The sequence below is a fragment of the Passer domesticus genome, chromosome 3, assembly GCF_036417665.1.
Source record: "Passer domesticus isolate bPasDom1 chromosome 3, bPasDom1.hap1, whole genome shotgun sequence".
Lineage (NCBI taxonomy): Eukaryota > Metazoa > Chordata > Aves > Passeriformes > Passeridae > Passer > Passer domesticus.
Genome location: NC_087476.1, coordinates 104,712,858 through 104,732,246, shown reverse-complemented (window position 1 = coordinate 104,732,246; position 19,389 = coordinate 104,712,858). Strand labels below are relative to the sequence as shown.

Below are 19,389 nucleotides of genomic sequence, written 5' to 3'. Positions count from 1 at the left end.
TCACTTGGGGTAACAATGGCAGGATCAGGCTCATGCCTCTGGCTTCAATTCACAGACAATTTGTGAAAATAGACTTGAACACTATGACAGTATTCTTAAAAATGCCCATGAGGGTTTAAACAGCACACCATAAATACTAGCTAGTGTTGCTGCCACAAACATTGAACAGGGATGATAAAACAGTTTAAATAACTCCTCATTAAATTAGGCTTGTTTGGTCTTTGTTCTGAATTTGTGACAGAGCCTGTGGAAAAAGGACTGGGCAGTCATGTGAACTGAAACCTACGTAACATGTGAAAACCCACAGAGGAGGCAGCAAATTTGCAAAGGTCACTTGAATTCTGGCGTTTCCATCTTTGAGTGGCTGACTTTGCAGCATCCATTTAGCTGTTTATGTGTGTGTGTGTAGCACACATATAAATCAAAACTGAAACACTGCATTAAAACACTTATTAGTTCTACAGAGCTTGAAATCTCATGCTGTGGTCACATTTTACTACTCGGAATCATTTCAAGATCTGTTGCACATCTGTGCCTTCTCCTGTCTCCTTGGGAGTGCTAACTGTGGGAAGCCAGTCACTGTATCTTCTATACCTCTCTGCATAGATCCAATATCAGCAAGGACCTTGGCAAATGTCCTCTGAAAAATTTTGCTGAAGTGCTGAAGACTCTCCTGTGCCTGTCTTGAGTGCCCTGCCCTTCTTCTGTTACTTGCCTTTTCCCAATGAGTGGTGAGCAGTGAGCACTTCACCTTCAGGGGTGATTTTCTTGAAAATTTGGCCTATGCCTTAGGACAGTTAAGACACAGTCACATGTTGTTCCTTTGTCTTCCACAGGATCAATAACCCAAAAGGGTAGGAAAGACAGACAGGAGACCAATAACATCTGAAAGTGCCCCTGTGAAATTTCCCAGAGTCTGTCTGCTCAAAAGCCCCTCAGCTGTGTTGGCAAAGCACAGATCAAGGGCAACAGTCTCCCCTAGTGTAAGCCAGCACCTAGTGCCACAGAAATTCACAGTGCTACACCAGGCTGACATAAATTAAACAGCTACACCTGTTTATAGTTCACGGCCTGATAAATATTTAGCCATCAGAAGGCAAAACTCCTACATTCTTCATTGACTAAATACATGTCAGGGCAGTCCATAGCTTCCTCCCTCCAGAGCTGCAGGTCCATCCCATTCCCACCTGCCCCAAGTCACCCCAAAGAGAGCAGCCACAACCTTCCCCAAAGTGATTTGCAGTCACCTAGGGAGTGAGAAGAACACAACATTAAGGAATTCTGCTCTTGCCTAATTAGGATGATGCAATCAAGTGTTCCACAAACACTCAGGAATCTTCTTAATAACTCTATTTTTATCAGCTTGAATGCCACACACAGGAGTGCAAGGTAATCATGGTGGCTTGATATCTGAATTCAGGAAAGTTTTACCTTACTGTGTTTTCCCTCCTAAGAATTTGCTCTTTGGTAACCCACTCCCTCTGCCATTTTTGTGCTGGCTTCCATTTGCATCCAATATAAGGTAATTTTCTTCAAATTACTTTAAAGTACTTTAAAATACTGATGATTCTCCTTCCAAAAATGCACTCTTAATAACCAGCTTCTAGGCATAATTTTAGGATACAGGAAACCAAAGTGAAACAAACTTGAAGTGCTTTTAAGTTAAAAAAATTGGCTAAGGCTTTCAAAAACTACTTTATTGTGGGAAGATGCATCTTGTCTATTTCTTTGCCTCCATTTCCTGATTCAGAAATGGCTTAGGTTCCAAAGATATTTAGAATAAAATAGTTGATCCACATAATTAAACAAATTCTGCTGCTGAACCCTGTCACTTGTTGCCTCCATTTCACTGTGAAGTATTATTAGCAATATTTTAGCAGTTCTTACAAAGCCTTATTGTACTTCATATTGTCCAGTGTTTAGGAGAAGACTGGTCATACCCTTAAGGTGTCATGTGCCAGGTGGCTGGTATTTCCTCCCTCCCACCTCACTTCTGTGAGCTCTGCTGTAGTAACAGACACAGTCAGAGGGTAAGTTACTCTCAGAGACATCATAGTCTCAGAAGGTCCTGTTCCATTTACAGAAGAGCTGAAACTCAGTGGCAAAGTCCACAAAATGTTATAAAAACAGCTGGACCCCTTCATCTGTGATACACAGGGATTCAGCACAGGAGCCCAGGAATCTCTTTTGGCTGCTGGATGAAGCCTACTCCATGCAGAAGTCCTCACCATGTTCTCACCATGTTGTGCAGATATCACTTGCTTTATCACGTGATGGAGACTCCTGCATGTGTAGGGAATTGTTGTTTGAAAGTCCACTTGTCTTGGTAAGTGGATGTAACACCAACTGTAATATCCTTACACTGCACTAAATTGAGGACTGGCAAAACCCCTTGCCTTTGTAGAAGTTTTAATAATGTCAAGTGGATTTGGGGAAAGACTCTGAGGCACAAATCAATGCAGGAGGGAAGGTCCACTTAGGATTGCAATCATTTGACAAGTGCCATTGCATGGGATTTGGTTTCAGGGTTAAATTCTTTACCTAAATAAGGTATTTGAAATGAGAGAGGAAAAAGTGTTTCATACCTGCCAAGTAGTAAGTTGTCCCTCTGGCACCAGACTTTTAAAACAGTTGTCAGGGTGATATCACACTCCCTGATGTAGGTCTTGGTAAAGTGCTAGTATGAGGTGGAGATTTTTCGGCCATGGAGTCTGGCATTCTATCTGTGTTGGGAAAAACCATAATTTATTTATTTTATTTTATTTTATTTTATTTTATTTTATTTTATTTTATTTTATTATTTTATTTTATTTTATTTCACTCTTGGTGATTCCCCTTGTGAAGAAAAAGAACAGGAAAATCAGACATCAGGATAGAAGAGACATCTCCAGTGTACAAAAAACTCAGACTATGAGGTCACTGATGCTGATGTCTCAAATGCTACTAATCCCTGGGGGTGGCAAGAGAAAGCAATGTTTAGGAAGCCAAATGCAGCCATTTGTCTCCAAGGAGCAGCTGGTGATGAGATGCTCTTATTAATGAAATGGGATTGCTCAGTGTTGTCGATTTACTGCAGTTAGTGTAGCCAATTCTGATTCATGCTACCATTATGGATACCAAGCCTAGGAGTCAGCAGGCTTTGTTTTTTTATTGTTAATACTCAAGACACCTGTGATTCAAACAATTTTTAAAAAGCAGTAGATATAGAGTGCTTATGTAGAATGTTTTATGGTTGAACTGCCAAGTGACTGACTGACAGATCCCAGAGTTCAGTTTCCTGGACCAGTGATTCTTAGTCATCTGCCAGTTGTTGAGTAGGAAATTACATTGGCTATGTTATTCATGTTGGGAAAAAAATATAAATCAGTGTGGTTTGTAGGATTAATAACACACTGCTAGCATAGAAGTGAGCATGCAAATTAAATAGTGTCAAATCACTCTGCTAAACCTGCACCAAACAGCTGGGGCTCGGCTCAGGAGCTGAGGAGGTCACGAGCTCACCAGGCTCTGCGTGTGCACAATGAGCCATTCTTTTGTTAACATTGATGGCTTGAGGTCAGGGCACCTGAACTCCTGTGACAAATGACAGTAAGATGACACTGAGGACTCTCCATAGAGCAAGAAGTGCCCCCTAACAGCAACGCAGATCCTTTGTCCCCATGAGTTTTTAATGCATCACACATAAATGATCTGACAAGTACTGTACTCAGCTTTGGTACTTCTGCATTTCCTACTGCATTTTCTGTAAAACTTCATTGTACCATCTAATACAAACACATGCCTAGTTAAGCAGTTCTGATGTTGAGCTGTAAAGTAAATCTTTCTCAGAAAACAGTCCATTCCATGTACTCTATCCAACAATTTTTCATGAGGGATTTGTGAAGCAGGCAGCCCTCTGATAAGGCCACACTTAGCAACTGTTCTAAAGTACCACTTTAGTATGTTAGTACCAGGTTAGGTGGCCAGCTCATGGAGGTTCACTCCTCCAGGGCCAAGTGGGAGTACCACCCAATTTCTGGCTGAGCTATCTGGGCATTTAGCCACAAGGTCACTTAGCACAATTTCCTGTAGGAGAGGTATTTAGAGCAAGGCCTTTGCCTCAGGTTTGATGGATGTATTAAATTGGTGACAAGGGACCCAGCATCAAGTAATGTGATGCTCAAGGAACCTGAGGACTGGTTTCAGAACAGCCTGGCAGTGGTTTGTAAGAGCTTGCTATCTACTATCTACTGCAGTATTTTTTCCCAAAGGAAGTGGACTGCAATTTCAAATTCACAATGCAGTTTCAATTGACTACAAAGCAGTTGCCTGAATAAACAGACTGAATTGCCACTGTCTTTTGTCAGATTCAGACTACTGACTACCTCCATGGCCTGTTGTCATTCATACCCCTAACCATCCCCTAGCTTCAGCTTGCTTTTCACAGAATCAAAGAACACAAGAGAAAAAGATGCCATGGGGAAGCTTGTGCCGTGAAGCAAAGATGGACCCTGGGCTACATCCAAAGCAGCATGGCCAGCAGGTCAAAGGAAGTAATTCTCCCCCTGTACTCCATTTCTATGAGACCCCACACAGAGTGCAGCATCCAGCTCTGGAACCCCCAGCATAGGGATGATGTGAACCTCCTGGAGCCAGTCCAGAGGAGGGCCAAAAAAATGATCAGGGGGCTGCAGCACCTCTCCTGTGGAGTCAGGCCAAGAAAGTTGTGCTTGTTCAGCCTGGAAAAGAAAAGGCTCCAGGGAGACCTCTTTGTGGTCTTTCAGTATCTGAAAGGGGCATACAAAAAAACTGTGGAGGGGCTTTTTCCAAGGCATGTAGTGATTAAACAAGAGGGAATGGCCTTAAGCTGAAAGAGGGTAGATTTAGATTAGATATCAGGAAGTCCTTTACTCAGAGGCTGGTGAGGCACTGGCAGAGGTTTCCCAGAGAATCTGTGGGTGCCTCATCCCTGGAGATGTTCAAGACCAGACTGCATGGGGCTTTGAGCAAACAAGTCTAGTGGAAGGTGTCCCTGCCCATGGCAGGGGGCTTGGATTTTTAAGATCCCTTCCAACTCAAACCAAAATGATGGAAAAGCTGATTTCTAGCATACACAGAGAACCAGGACCCTTACACTGAAACACTCCTGCGGGCTGCTGGGATTTGTGCTGGAAGCCACCCACACTTAGGACTGAGATGGACAAGAACACAGACATCACATGAGAGCAGCTGGAGGCAAAAGCAAGCTCTTACAGAAATGGCCTGATCTTTTGTGTCTGATAATGGTTCTAGAGAGCCTCTGAAATGGTGGGACAGTATTACCTAGTTTGCTCCTACCAAAATGTATGACATGCCTTTCTTAGATCCCTGGCAAATTCTTTTAAATGTTGCCCCATGAACAGGCTGCGGAATAGCACGACATGATATAGAACTGGAACTAAACGTGTATAATACACTGTGATCAGTATTCACAGGTAAATGATTAGTAGAAGCCAGAGATTTTCAACTATTTTATGTACAAACACTTCTGTTCTAAGGTTTCCATACTCAAGAGTTTTAGATTCAGGAACTATTTTTCTTTTCTCTGGAAGTTAGTAATTTTCTTACTACACTATCCTTATTCAGGAGCCAGTTCTGAAACTGCATCTACTGAAATCAAGGAAATGCCACTGGGAGTAAGATCAGGCCAAATTATAGAAAATTAAGAGCTAAGACCTCTTGGGACACTGGAAATACATAGGTTCCCTAAACCATCACTTCAGTGGGGAAGAAAAGTCAACAGGAAGAAATTAAAGGAAATACAATGTCTTGTACTCTTTTCACAGAACACATATTTGCTCCATTTAGTGGGATAAAGCAGTCTGTAGTGTACTGTATTTTTTCAATTGTGTTTTTCACATCACAAATATTTGACAGCCCAAGACAAAACCAGCACAAGATCTTACCTGGCTCTTTTACTCATTTTCTCTAAGCTGCTAATGCTGTTTGTATTTCCTGTTATCAAGTATCATGCAATCTCTTTCTGCAATTTAGTACAAAAAATGATGTTTCGAATTTTTTCATTCCATAATGTGTGTAACAGACATTTACAAAAACTGCAAGTATCCAGCTTTTACCCAATTAGCTTTTAGCTAATGCCTTTTTTATTTAAAAATCTATTCCATCAACCAGTGGCTCATTATGAGAAAGAAAGCAACAGCAGAGAATGTCACTTAGCTCAATTTTTGAGGAGTCGAATTTGCTGACACAGAGGATTAGTCTATAAGGTGTACTACTAAATTTAACCCTTCTGTGACCAATAACCATACTTCACACAATGTCTCTAAAGTGTAGGACCTTTATGAATCATTAGTGGGCTCTACTAAAGTATAAAGATTAAAAATTGGCTCAAATCTGCTCTTCAAATACATAAGACTACACAGAAATTGAAAAAATTATATCTATTATCCATATGAAGAACCTATATAAAGACTGTTGCTTAGCGATTATTTCCTAGCACTCAAACCATGGTTTATCCCACAATTTTCTTGAAAAGTAGACCCTTCTTGCAAAATAGCTCTTTTTATCCCTTCAGATAAAGCTGTCTTTACAAAAATAGCATGTAGGAGAACATGGGGTGAGACAGCTACAGCTGGTAAAACAAGAGTTGAGTCCTGTCTTGTATTTCCAGTATGGACAGTGTGGTGTGGGGTTGGTGAGAGCACATGCAGCAGCTAATGTGTTCTTCAGTGAGAAAGTATGAGTCTTTTTCCTGGCTCTTCTTCAAGGTTTTTTAAATGACCTTTCCAATTCTGTGTGATTGAACAAATAATCAAACACTAACTTCAATGTAAATTTAACAACAGAACTAGAGTTGTTACCTGGCAGAATGAAGATGAATGAAAAGTGTGGCTTAAAGAGTCTGTCTTTTATGGGTGGGGTGAGGATACAGCCATTCACAAGGTGAGGACAGTGCTGCAGAATTAATTACAAGCTAGATCAAGAAGACCCCACTTATTGCAGGGATTGCCATTTTATGTAAATTTGTACAAAGCTCGAAATGGCAGGCTCACATAGCTCATCTCTACACACTACTGTGGCATATAGCAGCCTTGTTCTCATCATACTGAAGTAGTTATTTCCTCTTCTAGGTGAGGAAATGAACATATGCAAACAACAAGAATAATTGTGTGATTTGTTTTTGACTGTAAATGTCTCTGTAACTACAGAGACAAAATATGCAAATTAGGTATTGCCCTTGAAGACCTGGAGAGCAGACAATGTGCTGCGCTTCCTTGATGTAAACAGTTATGCATAAACAGCATTTCTTTTTACAGGGTCTGTGCTACTCCAGCTTCCAAGTGTTCAGACCAAGATTTTTCTTCTACAGTTCCTTATCTGAGCTTTTCTGCAGTTTCCTGAGTACCCTCTAAACAACCCTTACCTTTGCAGTTCCAAAGAGATCTTCCCTCTACGATCTGAGAGGAATTCCACCCATGTGCATTCATGACCATGCCAGTAACAGATGTTGCATCTCTGCATTTCCAAGGTGCCACTGAAGCCCTCACCATTTTGTCACACTCTGAACCACACTTAATCAGAGCTGCAAGATTTCCTCCTGTCATGGGGTAGGTGTTTGTATGTGTGTGCATGCATGCATGTCCGTGTGTGTCTGGAACATCTGCTCTGTCACCTGTACATGTAGGTATATCTAAAGCAAATCATCTGAATCATGAAGTTTCAGCCCAAAGTGGTCCATGCAGAACTCTTCACTTTAATCAAGTTTTAAGAAAACAAGAAAAACAAATCTGTGACATTTGTAGCAGATACATGTATAAAGAGAAACAAAGGATCCTGTCCTCCTCATAGGCAGACTCAAGTTGAATACTTAAAACAGCTACAGAAATAATATTTGCAATGTGTAAGGAGTATTTATTTTGTGGATGTGAGCAGATATGAAAATATTTGGTGTAATTCTGAAAAGAGTAATTTGGGAAACATTTTGTATGGTAGGATCCTTGGTATTTACTAAGGAATTGTATTCTTTAAAAAGTGTAAAGAATTTACATAACTGATTAGTAATCATACACTTGTTGCAGAAAATAAAGCATGCTGAAAGCATAAACATGTTCAAAGAAACAGGTTTTGGCATCTCACTCAGTATTCTTTCTGTACAGACTAGACTTTGTAAAGGGTCAAATTGGACAGCCTGGAGCTTAAATTCCTGTAACTTGTTTCACACAGCTCTTTTGCTAATGCCTATTCAGTTAAAGAATGAGTATCTTCTAAAATTAACTGTAGCCACAGGGTGTAATTTTAACAGGATGCTTCCATTCGTGAGCACTGTGTGGCTTCTTTGAAGGGAAGTGGGAGTTTCTGTATGAAACCAGTGGATTCACTGTATAGCTGAGGTAGAGGAGAAGATGGCAGGTGTCACAGTTGGGGTTAGTCCACACTAGAAAAGCTTGCCCAGAAAAATTAATTACACAGGGAGTGGGTGTGATTTTCAACACCACTCCCCCACTGGCCTATTTAAACTGGTACACCTGCACCCACATTACAACTTTTAGCATTACTATAGTGCATTGCATCAGTTTTGGTTTCCATACTTCAATAAACTGTCAGCCTATATTAACCTATGTATAGATATTTTCTTGTGGTTTCCTAGTGGGAAAGGATTGTGCAGTCATACTATACACATCAATCCTTAGTATAATTCCTCCCTGACCTTGTTAGCTGATTGTAATCAATCCCCAAAAAGCAGCAGAGATCTCAGACACAATTACTTTCCCACAGTTTTCATAAAGACAGATAAGCCAAGTACAGGAAAGACTTCCTGTTATTGCTGGCATGAGGGGCAGCCTGCAGTTCAGCCTTTATTACACTCAGTCTACACAGAAGAGGACCATTATGAATGCTTTTAAATGAAGGAAACAAGCCTTTTATAACCCACACCTTATTAGATATTGGGGATTCTAACCATAAGACATGCAGCGAGAGCAAACTGGACCTCTTGAGGCCAGCTGCTCATGGCAGTGTATGCCAGTATATCCCATGTTAGTATCCAGCCTATCAGTCTGGCAGCATCAAAAGCAGGGGTGCTGCCTCTTTTCTCCAGGCTGGCATAAGTAGCACTGCAGAACTTTCCAGGACAGACAAGCTTTTGCTTGCAATAAAAGTTCTGCAGTCGAATTCACAAATCATTTAAAAGTGCATGTGGTGAGCAGGGTTGGGGTCCAGCTGTGAGAACCAGCAAGCATGAATTTTGCTTCAGCCATGACAGATACCTGGCTTCCTCACCAACTGGAGTGCACACTTTGCCCAGTGGGACTGGAGGGGATGAGGGTTGTTTGGGGTTTGTTTTTGTGGTTTTGGTTTGTTATTGTTGTTCTTATCACATTTTTGTTATGTTTATTTCTTACAGGGAAACTCACTGAAAATCACACAGCGATGGATAGCTGGGAGGCATCATTGCCTGGTGTAAGTTCCTGATTAAACTCTTCAGTCTTGCCCAATGCAAATAAAGTATTTGCATACCCACCAAAAACAAGGAACAAAACTGCACTGAGGGTGCAAACCAAGCACTCAGTACAAAGAATGCCAAAACTGAGACATACGCCATTCAGTGCTCTGGAGGGCAGAGCTTACAAAAAGAGAATGAGATTCCTTTTTATCCTCCTTGTGCCACCATCTAGAAAATACTCAGTGAGAACATCACAAGGCCTGCTCTTAGCTCAGAAGTATTTTTTCCTATGTGCTTTTCAGTCTTAGTCATTACCATGGTATCTAACAGCTTCACAAGACTTACCTTTTAATCCCCAACTTAAATATGAGAGGTTTATTATTCATATATTCCTGGTTAGTCTTTTGAAAAATAGATGTACTGTATCAAAATGAGAATTTGCCTCTCCAGTGGAAAGTTTTCTCAGGTGTAAAGCGTCCATAAAGCCTATTGCATTCAGCTGCAGCTTAACACTAAAGAAAAGCAAGAAGACAGATTCTTATTATGGCTTCACAGAAAATCAGAACATACACATAGCCAGCTGCAGAGAGTTTGGTTTCAAGGAAAACAAAGTAAAACATGTTGAGAAACTATCACACTCAGCATCAGAGTGCCTGATTTTTGGAGTCTTGGCTCTCAGGATATTACCTAGATGCTGAGTAAGATACCTTGGAGTAATATCCCAAGAATCTGTAGGTGTAGTTCACAAAGCTGCTTCAGGTAGGTGGTCAGGGATGCTTTGGACATGGCTGTAGCCATTCTCCAGAATTAACTGCCTCATTCACTGATTTTAAATTTTTCCCCTCTTCCTGGAATTAGCCCTTTTTCAAAATGCAGCCACAGGGTCAGACTTTTAAAATACGGCTGGAGGAACTCCCTTTACCAATCTCTCCCTTTACCACATAGCAGTTCAGCAGCTAGACCACTGGTCAGTAAGCCAGATTCAATTCCTCCATGACCAAACAGGCAGAAGGTGACTAAATCTTGACCTCCTGAACAGTACACTCAACACACCCCATCAGCAGGAACCTGTCAGGGCACTGATGGTGCACTTACATCTTGATGGCCCTGACCAGCTTCACGTGGGACCCACACGCACAGCCCATGGCCCAGAGCTCCATTTAAGCCCAGGTCTGAGCCTTTAGTCCCTGTCAGAGCTTTCCAGTAGATACATATGTGCTTTATTTGGTCTCCTGCCTTGTTTCCTGACCCTACTGTGGCTCTGTTTCCAGCTGGGCCTTATCTTCTGCTGCTCTTTGTACAATCTTCAGACCTGTTTCGTTGCTTCACCTTGTCTAGGACTGTCAGTGCAGCTGCACGCTGCTCAGGTATTGTGGCCAAGTGCTCTGGCCAGTGAGTACACTGCCTGTGGCATGGCTACCCTCAGCTCCAGGCTTTTCCTCCCCTGAGCAGCAGCCTTGCTATTGCTGCTCCCTAAGAGCAATAGCAATAATGATAACTGCAACAATAAATATAAATGCAATGAAAAGAGAGAGAGAAATAAAACAAGTGATGCACAGTAGAGTGCTCAGCAGACACCGACTGATGCCTAGCCAGTAGTTGCTGACTGGACTTAAACCATGACAAGTGTTTGACTTGCATTCATCTTACATTGAAGATAAACAGGCATTCTACGTGGCTGCTATGGACCGGGACTGGAACAGGGCTTTGCTCTATCCAGCTCAGCATCTGCCAGCCCCCAGCCTCGGGAGCCCTCCAGCCCCTCCATAAGCAGACACCCAGCAGCTGACAGTGCTGTCCCAGCGATGTGTCATCCCAGTCACCATCACCTTCCAATGCTTTGGGTGTTTATAATAGACTCAGTTCCTGCTGTTCCCTATTCATGGCAGCTGCTCCACACCCCGCAATCAGAGCCTGGCAGCAAGTGTTTGCGCTGTCATATAAAGTGAATATTGTGTGTCAGGGTACTCGGTGCTTGGATGGCTGCCACGGCATTTATCTTTTTCCACAGCATCCAGGCCGTGTAGTAGCTTTCTGTTGCCCGGTTTCTACTTGAAGGGTCAGACAGTCACAGGTGAACATCACCCCGCGTTTGCCCCGGTGAGGGATGACGAGCAGCCAGCTCCGATCAGCGCCGGCGACGCTGAGGGGACAGGCGGAACGCCGCGCCCCTTCCCCCGGGCCGCTGCTTTCCCTCCCCGGAGCCCGCGGCCCTTCCTCAGCCGCGGCGCGGCACCGGGAGCTCTCCTTCTCCGCTCCGGCGGCGCCCCGAAGGGCGGGCGAGGCCGGAGCGGGGAGGGGTCCCCTTCCCACCGCCCCCGGAGGAAGTGACATGCTGACGGCGGGAAGGGAAGGCGAGGGGGGCCCTGTTCCCGGAGTGGAGCCGCCCGGCGGGTGGAGCCTGCCGGCCCCGCCCGAGCCGCCCGCCGCGTGCAAAGTAGTGGCAGCCGGTGCGGCTCGGCCGCCGCCCGCTCCCGTCGCCCCAGCGCGGCACGCGTGCCCAGGCCCGCCGGCGCCAGGTACGTCCTCTGCCCCTGGCGCCCTCCCTTCTCCGCCCGGCGCGCTGCCCCGGGCGGGCAGACCAGCCCCGAGCCAGCCCCTCCCTGGCGCTGCCGCCCTCGCTGTGGCGGCGAGGCGAGGGACCGGCAGCCGCCGGCGGGGCGTGCGGGAGAGGCGGGCGGTGGGCTGCGCGTACAAGTTCCCTGATTTATTCGCCGCCGGCTGGGGCTCCTCCGCCGCCCGGACCCGCGCCGTCTCTCCCGCGGCCGCCGAGAATTTTCCTGCCGCCTGCGGGCCCCCTTTGTGTGGCGAGCTCTGCCCGCGCCGGGGTTTCCGTGGAAACGGCGGAGCTACGGCGGCCCAGCCCCGCCGAGCCCCGCTCTGCCGCGCCGGGCGGGCGTGCCGCCCCTTCCACTTTCTCTTCGGTCCGGCCGCTCGGCGCGGCGCGGGTGGCCGGGGATGGGGCGGGTGCCCCGGGAACGGGCGGGTGCCCTCGGCCGCTCGCTGCCGCCTCCCCGGAGGCGCCGCTCCGCGGGCAGCGGGCGCGCCGTGCCCCGGGGGGTCCGGAGCGGGCGGGCGCGGGGCGGCGGCGGCGGCTGCTCCGTCCGCCGTACCCCGGAGTCCGTGAGCTGAGGCGGGGAGAGGTCAGTCTGCCTCCCGGGTGTCGTGCTCACGTGTTGTAGGAGCTCTGCCTTTCACCTATCGGCGTCTGTTGATGAAGATGTTTAAGCCGAATTAAATAATGGCCGCGAACTGAGTTAAGGTGTGTCGGCTGATACCATGTGGTGAACATTATTCAAATAACAAGTAATGCTTTTTAGCATTTATTTCAACAAGTGAGCACTCACTCGAATGGCTGAAAAGGCAACCCACGAAAGAGTCTGTTTCAACAATGTCACACCGAGACTTCTGGTCCTTATCTTTGTTGCACATTTCTAAAAGTCGTGTTTTAAGTCCCTGTACAGACATCTGAGGATGATGTACCTTATGCAGGTGCTTGTGTGGGAGAGAGCAACCTTGCTGCTACATGAGAACTGAAAATGCTTTACAACAAGGTAGAAGGATGCCAGAAACTCTCAAACAAAAAAACCCAAGCATATATTTAAAAACAATGATGCCTCCTGCCCAGGAAGTTATACCAGGCGATTGTAGCCTCAGCTTATACTGATAATGACTTCACACTAGAGTGAGTAGGAAAAGAATTAAAAACTGCTGGAGTAGAGAAACTGCTGTGAAACAGCCTAAGCTGAAATTTGCAGCCTTTTTTTTTCTCTGACTTCTCATGTGAGGGATAAGATTGGTGTAGACATACAGAGGTCTGTTTGTATATGCCAGGACTACTTCTGTGTAAAGACTGACTGCATGGATCAGTAGAACAGTTTATGTGCTCTAAATGTTTGCTATCATTTTCTTTCTCTAGTTGCTTGTATCTGATCCAATGCTGTGGTTTTCCAAACACTATGGATTGAAACACATATTTATTCACTTTAGAAACTTGTGTAAATATTACGTGTAGCTTTCCTCTTCCCTGTTAATGTTTTGCATTAACGATGCCTGAATAAGCTGTACTGAAAAATGAAACTTTAACTATGTTTTATGGATGACAGGGCCAGGTTTCATGTGGAAAAATATATTGGGAAGGCTGCAGAGAAGAGAGAGCATATTGCAAGCTGCTTATGGATAAAGGTTGCTCTTAAGTAAAGTTTAGTTGTGTTTTTGGCAAGCACTTTAACAGATTTTAGTAATTGTCGCACAACAAGGTGGAAGTAATGTGTTTTAGGAGTGGAGAAGTTGTACAGAGAGGTTAGCACTTGCTCAGAGTTACAGAACAGAGAATGCTGTGCCCAGAGTACAGGAATTAACTGTGTTTCTTGAAACTCAGTCCGTGTCGTTTTGGTTCGGAGGGTGTTTTTACAGTAAGTCTTGTTTTGTCCAGCGCAAATGCAGAGGCGCTGGAGCAGTGCTCATCTCTCTCGAGTGAGGTGTGCTCTCCTGGAGTGATGGTTGTACATCATTCACAGTTTAATGGACTTACTGTGCTGTAGCAGACAGCAGTTTTGTAGGAGAAGGGGTCTCTTGCAGATGATGGATGAGAATCTTACAGCCTACTCTGCCCTGCTGAAAGGAGTGGATTGTTTTTTCTGTTGTGTACCCTTGATTTTACTGCTAGAAGGTGAAGACTTGGAACAATACCCCTTCAAATCTCTTTTTGCAGGGGTACAAACGTAGCTGTGCTGAGAGTAGCAAGGTACTGTTCTTGTGTTGCAAATGAATGCTTGTGGCCCTTAGACCCTGTATTAGTAATTTTGTCTTAAATTTTAAGAATTCCAATTTCCACTGCATGACGTGGAACTCCGATTCCCTAACTAACATCATCACTAGTCCTGCTGTCAGTGTGTTCTGATAAGGGAGCAGGAGTGCAACAGTGCATAGTAAGGCACTGTGCATGTACTTTACTCAGGAAAAGCTTTTACAACTGTGGGCCTTGCTAGTTAGGGAGAGCATTATACCAGCCAAGGCAACTGTCTCATCAGGTGTGTTTGATTCAGCTGTACTGAATGCAGTGGGCATTTTTTAAGGGAAGTAGAAATGTGGCAGAGCAGTACCCTACCCTGTGTGCTTTGTTGCCTTTCAGCACTGGTATGTGGCGGATGAGAATGTTTTTTCCCTGAAGTGCTTTATCTGTGGGGTGGCCTTGCCCAGTGATTCATTTTGGGGTGTTTGGGAAAGTTTGCTCACCAGTTTGGTGGTCTTGGGCTCATTCACATCTGTCTGTGGTGAGTACCCTGATCAGCTCTGACTAATGCTTGTGTGCTGCTCAGAAACTGCTGACTCACTTCGTTTCCATGCTTTTCCCCTGCCTTCCTCCAGTGCCTCAAACTGGAAAGGAGGTAGGGTCCAAGGTAAGGTCGGAGAAGGATGAAATGAAAATGAATGAGAGTAACTGTGTGTTGAGGCAAGGATGAAGATGCTGCAAAGACCCCTCTTTGATAATGTAAGAAAAATATGATAGCTGCAATGGATTTGCTGAAAAGGCACATAAGCTGTGTGTTAGGAACCGAGCAGAGCAGCATAGCAACTGCAGTGAGCCCACCAGGAGATGCTGGGTTATGGTCCTGCTAATGGTCTGTTCTTCAGCTTGAACTTAAAGCCTTTTTACTTCTTAGGCCACTGTTTTGACTTTCTGCTCTTCTGTCTGTCGAGTCATGTTCTGCCACAAACAGCTTTACACTGAAATAATTTTCTGCTTCTTGCAAAAGGGCTGACCCAGCTTGAGGTTTCTACTGTAGCATAAATAACAGGAACAGGGAAAGGTGATTAACCAGTCCTAGGCTGGAAGGGAGTCAGAGATAGAGGTCACTGAGAGGGTTTACTTGCCAGAAGGTTACGAGTTGCAGGCAAATACAAGCACACTGATTTCAGTTGCATGTGGGACTGTTAACATCTGAAAAACCTCTGATGTGCACTAGATTTCCTTTTAATTGGACCAACAAAGTTAAATTTCAGTCACGGTTTCCCAGCAGGACCAAGGTGGATGTAAATGTTTGTCCATGCTGGTTCAGTTGGCAGATAATGCAGGTCTTTTCACCTGTCAGAAAAAGGATAAGACTCAACACCTGCTGTTAAAGACAGGGAAAAAAACATATTTGGGGGCAGTCTATATGTGGAAATGGCACGTGATTTCAAGTGACAGCTACTTTGTGAAAGTTAAACTGTGTCCTGCTGCTCTCGCTGTCTCCATGTTATCTGTGTCTTCACACATTGCAGTTTGCTGCTTCTTACCATGTTTTTTAGCATTTTGGAAAATACTATTACTGCAGATACTGCTTTGCACTTCTGGAAGGTCTTGAAGCATTCTGCCTGCAAGTAGACTGCAGTTGCTCTTGAATAATTTATGAGGTTCCCCCCTTCAAGTCACAGGTGATTAGTCAGGGGTTAATTCTGTGATTCTGTCTCACTGTATATTTTTTACATGCCTGTGTCTGTGAGTGTGTACATAATTACTGCATTTCACCCAAGGAGACAGAAAAAAGCTTCATTTTGAATTTAAGCCTTGTAAAAGTATCTTAAAAATACTTAAAGTAAGCAGCAGAAATGCTCAAAGCCAAGCTTTTAAAAGGACCTGGGTATGTGCAGTTGTTCAGTGATGCTGTAGAAAATCCAGGTAGGTGTTGATGTATCTACTGCTTAGTTGATAGAGTGAGTGCAAAATTTATTAAAATGTTCCTTGATTCTTAGCTGTGTGTTTAGGAGCTGTTAATATCTGCACACTTGCCAGTAAAGTAAATGCAGTAGATCAAACACTTGTCTCTGAATGATCTTGCTGGATGTTTAAGATGTTTTTGACTAGCCCTGGCTGTAGGTGCTGAGAATACAGGATCATTAATTAGTTACATCACGTTTGGCTGTTTTGGAGTCATAACGTTTGCTAAACAACAAAGACAATTGAAACTTGTTGAGAGATTTCTTCTGGCTTCAACAGAGTTTGAATTGGGTCCAAAATGAAACCTCCCTTTATTACTGGTGCCTGTGATAAAGGCTTTTATTCTCTGAAGTTCTCAAATTAAATCAGGCTGTTAGGGGACTGATGGTCAGGTAGAATGAGGAGGCTGAAAGTATTCCTAGTTCATGTTGTGGCAAAATAGTTCTGAACACTTATATCATGAGGCAGAGGTGAGAGAAAACATATAGAATGGGACTGCTGAATGGGACTGCTTTACTGTGGGTAAAGTTGTCACCATGTTTATTTGGGTTTTTACCTGGCATCTGTATGTCTGGTTGTTTCCTGTGTAGGTACATCTGAGCCTTTCACTGAAGCTGGTATCTTATTTTTTGGAACCATGGCCTCCACATCTCAGTTATGAGATTTTTTTTTTTTTAAGTATTAGGTTTTAGCTCTTTAGGGCAGGAGTTTGTTTTATTTGAATAATAAATCTGGAAGCTTTGTTCTTCACTTAAACTATTTTCTACAGAAGGAATCATTAAACAATATCTAATTAATAGGTACTAATATCCTGTGTATCTCTGTCTTGGTGTGGCTACATCTCTTGTTTGCATTGTCATTTCCAGTTTTGGGATGTGATTTTCATAAAGGAGAAATTCAGCTACTTTATACTCTTCAGCATCATATGATAGAATACCAACAAATTAAATCAATACTTAAAGGTTAAAAAAAGGCCTTGTGAGTCTTTTTCTGTTTAATGTTTCCTTAGTATTCAAAGAGCATACTAATGTTGCTTCATATTAATTAAAAATATGCAAATGGCTTAGCTGAAGGAGACTGTCTCCTGTCAGAGAAGATACAAAAACCTGACAGCTCACTTGGTGCTGTAATCAGGTAATGGCACTTCTTGTTTCCAGCACGGTTAACAATGTGTTGTGATCTGTACTGGAAGCTTTTGGATTCCCTCATGGAGAAGGTCAGTGCTGTTGGCTCATACTGTGTGGCTTGGAAGCACAAAGAATGTGGTCTGTGCCCTGTGCCTGTTGCATCTGTGGCAGCGTGGGCAGCAGGGCTGAGACCTGCCGGGCAGGAGAGCGTGGTTGTCTCCAGCAGGGGCCACACAGCTGCTCAGAGAGAGGAGCCACATTTGAAGTTGCCATACTGGGGTTTTGGGGACAATAGAAAATTTGTTGTTGGCCCACAGCTCAGTGGTGGAAGTTGCACTTGAAACCAGCAGTGCTGTCACCGTGGTGCATTTCTCAGCTCAGTGACTTATGCCCAATCTCTGCCACAATTTTTTTTTTAAGATTTTTGCTGCCACAAATTCTATGTTATACTGTAGTTGCACTTTCTGTTTTTTTTTTTAAATAAACAAAGCAACAAAGCCACACGAGTTAGGAATTAGACTCCTAGAAAAAGGCTTAAAGACATTACTAAAATGTAAATCACAATATCGGAAAATATAAAGAGGTCTTTATATGGAAGTGAGGAAAGAAAGTTACCCTCTTCCCAGTGCTGTTGACTTTTATCTTCCAATTGATGTCTTTGTAGCATCTATCAGTGCCTTTAATTCCTTCTAAGGGTAAGAATAATAGGAAAGACATATATTTGTGTTCCCACATGTAATCCTTCCCACTTGGTGCTGAAGTTGTAGCTCGTAGTTTATGCTACAGAACCATCCACGTTGCTGAATACTTGACTTGCATTTCTTGAGGAACGGAGAAAGGAAGGGAAAGCAGAGTGCATTGGATCAGCACATACATGCTGGGTTGTACAGGAGCGTTTTATACCTATTGCATCATGTGCTTCTGCTGAAGGTCCTTGTGGGATGTGTCCATTCCCTCTCTGCTCTCTATGTGTGGCTTTAAGAAGGTGCTGCAAGGCAAATGTGAGGGTGGGCAAGAAGGCAAATAAAGGAGTATGAAAAATACCATTTTGTGTTGAAAGCTGCAGTCTGGGGAAGTGGCAGGTTGTGGTTCTGCTCTTGGCTTTTCCGTGGATTTACTGTGTAACTTTCAGAAGCTCTCTACCAGGGGAGGTAAGAGGGGAGCAGCAACAGGGATCTTTCCATGTTTATTTCACTAGTGTCTTCTGAATGGCTGTAGCTTTTCCTGTCAAATGGGATGGATAAGTACAGGCAAAAAATGGACAAAATCCATAACTGCTTTCTAATCCTCTGTAGATGAAGGATTTGATCTTGCATAGAGAAATGGACTTGCTCATGTTACTGAGTCTGCTGAGAGGATATGAAACTCTTCTGGCTGGATACAGCTGCTTATGTGTTAGAGGTGTGTTTGTCTGTTGCAGGACTGGAGTTAGGAGGTGATAGTTTTGTAATCTAACTTTGCAACTCATTGTGGGTAAGAATAGGAGGATTAAATATTTGGAGCTTTGAAGTAAATGTGATCCATGTTTCTGTGGTGCCTCACACATAAATGTGATTTGGGTGCAGGGGAAGTATTTTGTCTGTTGAGACTGTATAAGCAGTTTCTGTACCTTGTGCTGACTCTTTGTGTTGCTGTGAATGTAATTAATAGTTCTTAAAACAAGGTGAGGGCAATCAGTTGCACAAGCTATGAGTCTTCATAGGAGCCGCCTTCTTTCCAAAGCTTATCTCTTCTCAAGAGAATGTTTGGACTCCCAGCACAATTTAAAAAAGCAGCCCTGTTTTTGTACCAGCTCCTGAATAATCCTTTGTCGGCCTTCTTCCATATGCCTGTTTGTTTGGGCTCTTTTTAAAAGAAATGTTTTTATAATAACCACTGAAGAGCTCAGTAGCTACTCTTATGTTGGATCTGTTCCTGAAATGCCCAGTGTAGAGGTGATCAGTGTGCCCTTGATGCTGGGTAAGTATTACAATGCGGGTGGCAGCATCCTGCTGTGCTGCCCCTGCTGCCTCTGTAGTTTTTAATGCGTTAATTTCCTGTATAAGGAGTGATGATGTGGATCTCACCCTTGAGAGATTTTTCTCAGGTTGTGCATTGAGGATCAGTGCCCTAACTACTCTTGACTCTGATCTCTGTAC

The 19,389-nt window shown here is 43.8% G+C and overlaps 1 protein-coding gene across 3 annotated transcripts in view; it reads left to right on the top strand.

The window, feature by feature from the left end:
- Window positions 1–9,416: 9,416 nt before the first annotated feature.
- Window positions 9,417–19,389, top strand: part of AGPAT4 (1-acylglycerol-3-phosphate O-acyltransferase 4) — an 81,569-nt gene continuing 71,596 nt past the window's right edge. The window contains exon 1 of one of the 3 annotated variants that reach the window (XM_064414873.1): window positions 9,417–9,438. The gene's annotated coding sequence lies outside the window, so the exon portion shown is untranslated. Of the gene's footprint in view, window positions 9,439–11,784; window positions 11,941–19,389 lie in introns of those variants that run through there. The other 2 variants (XM_064414872.1, XM_064414874.1) reach the window with 2 other exon arrangements.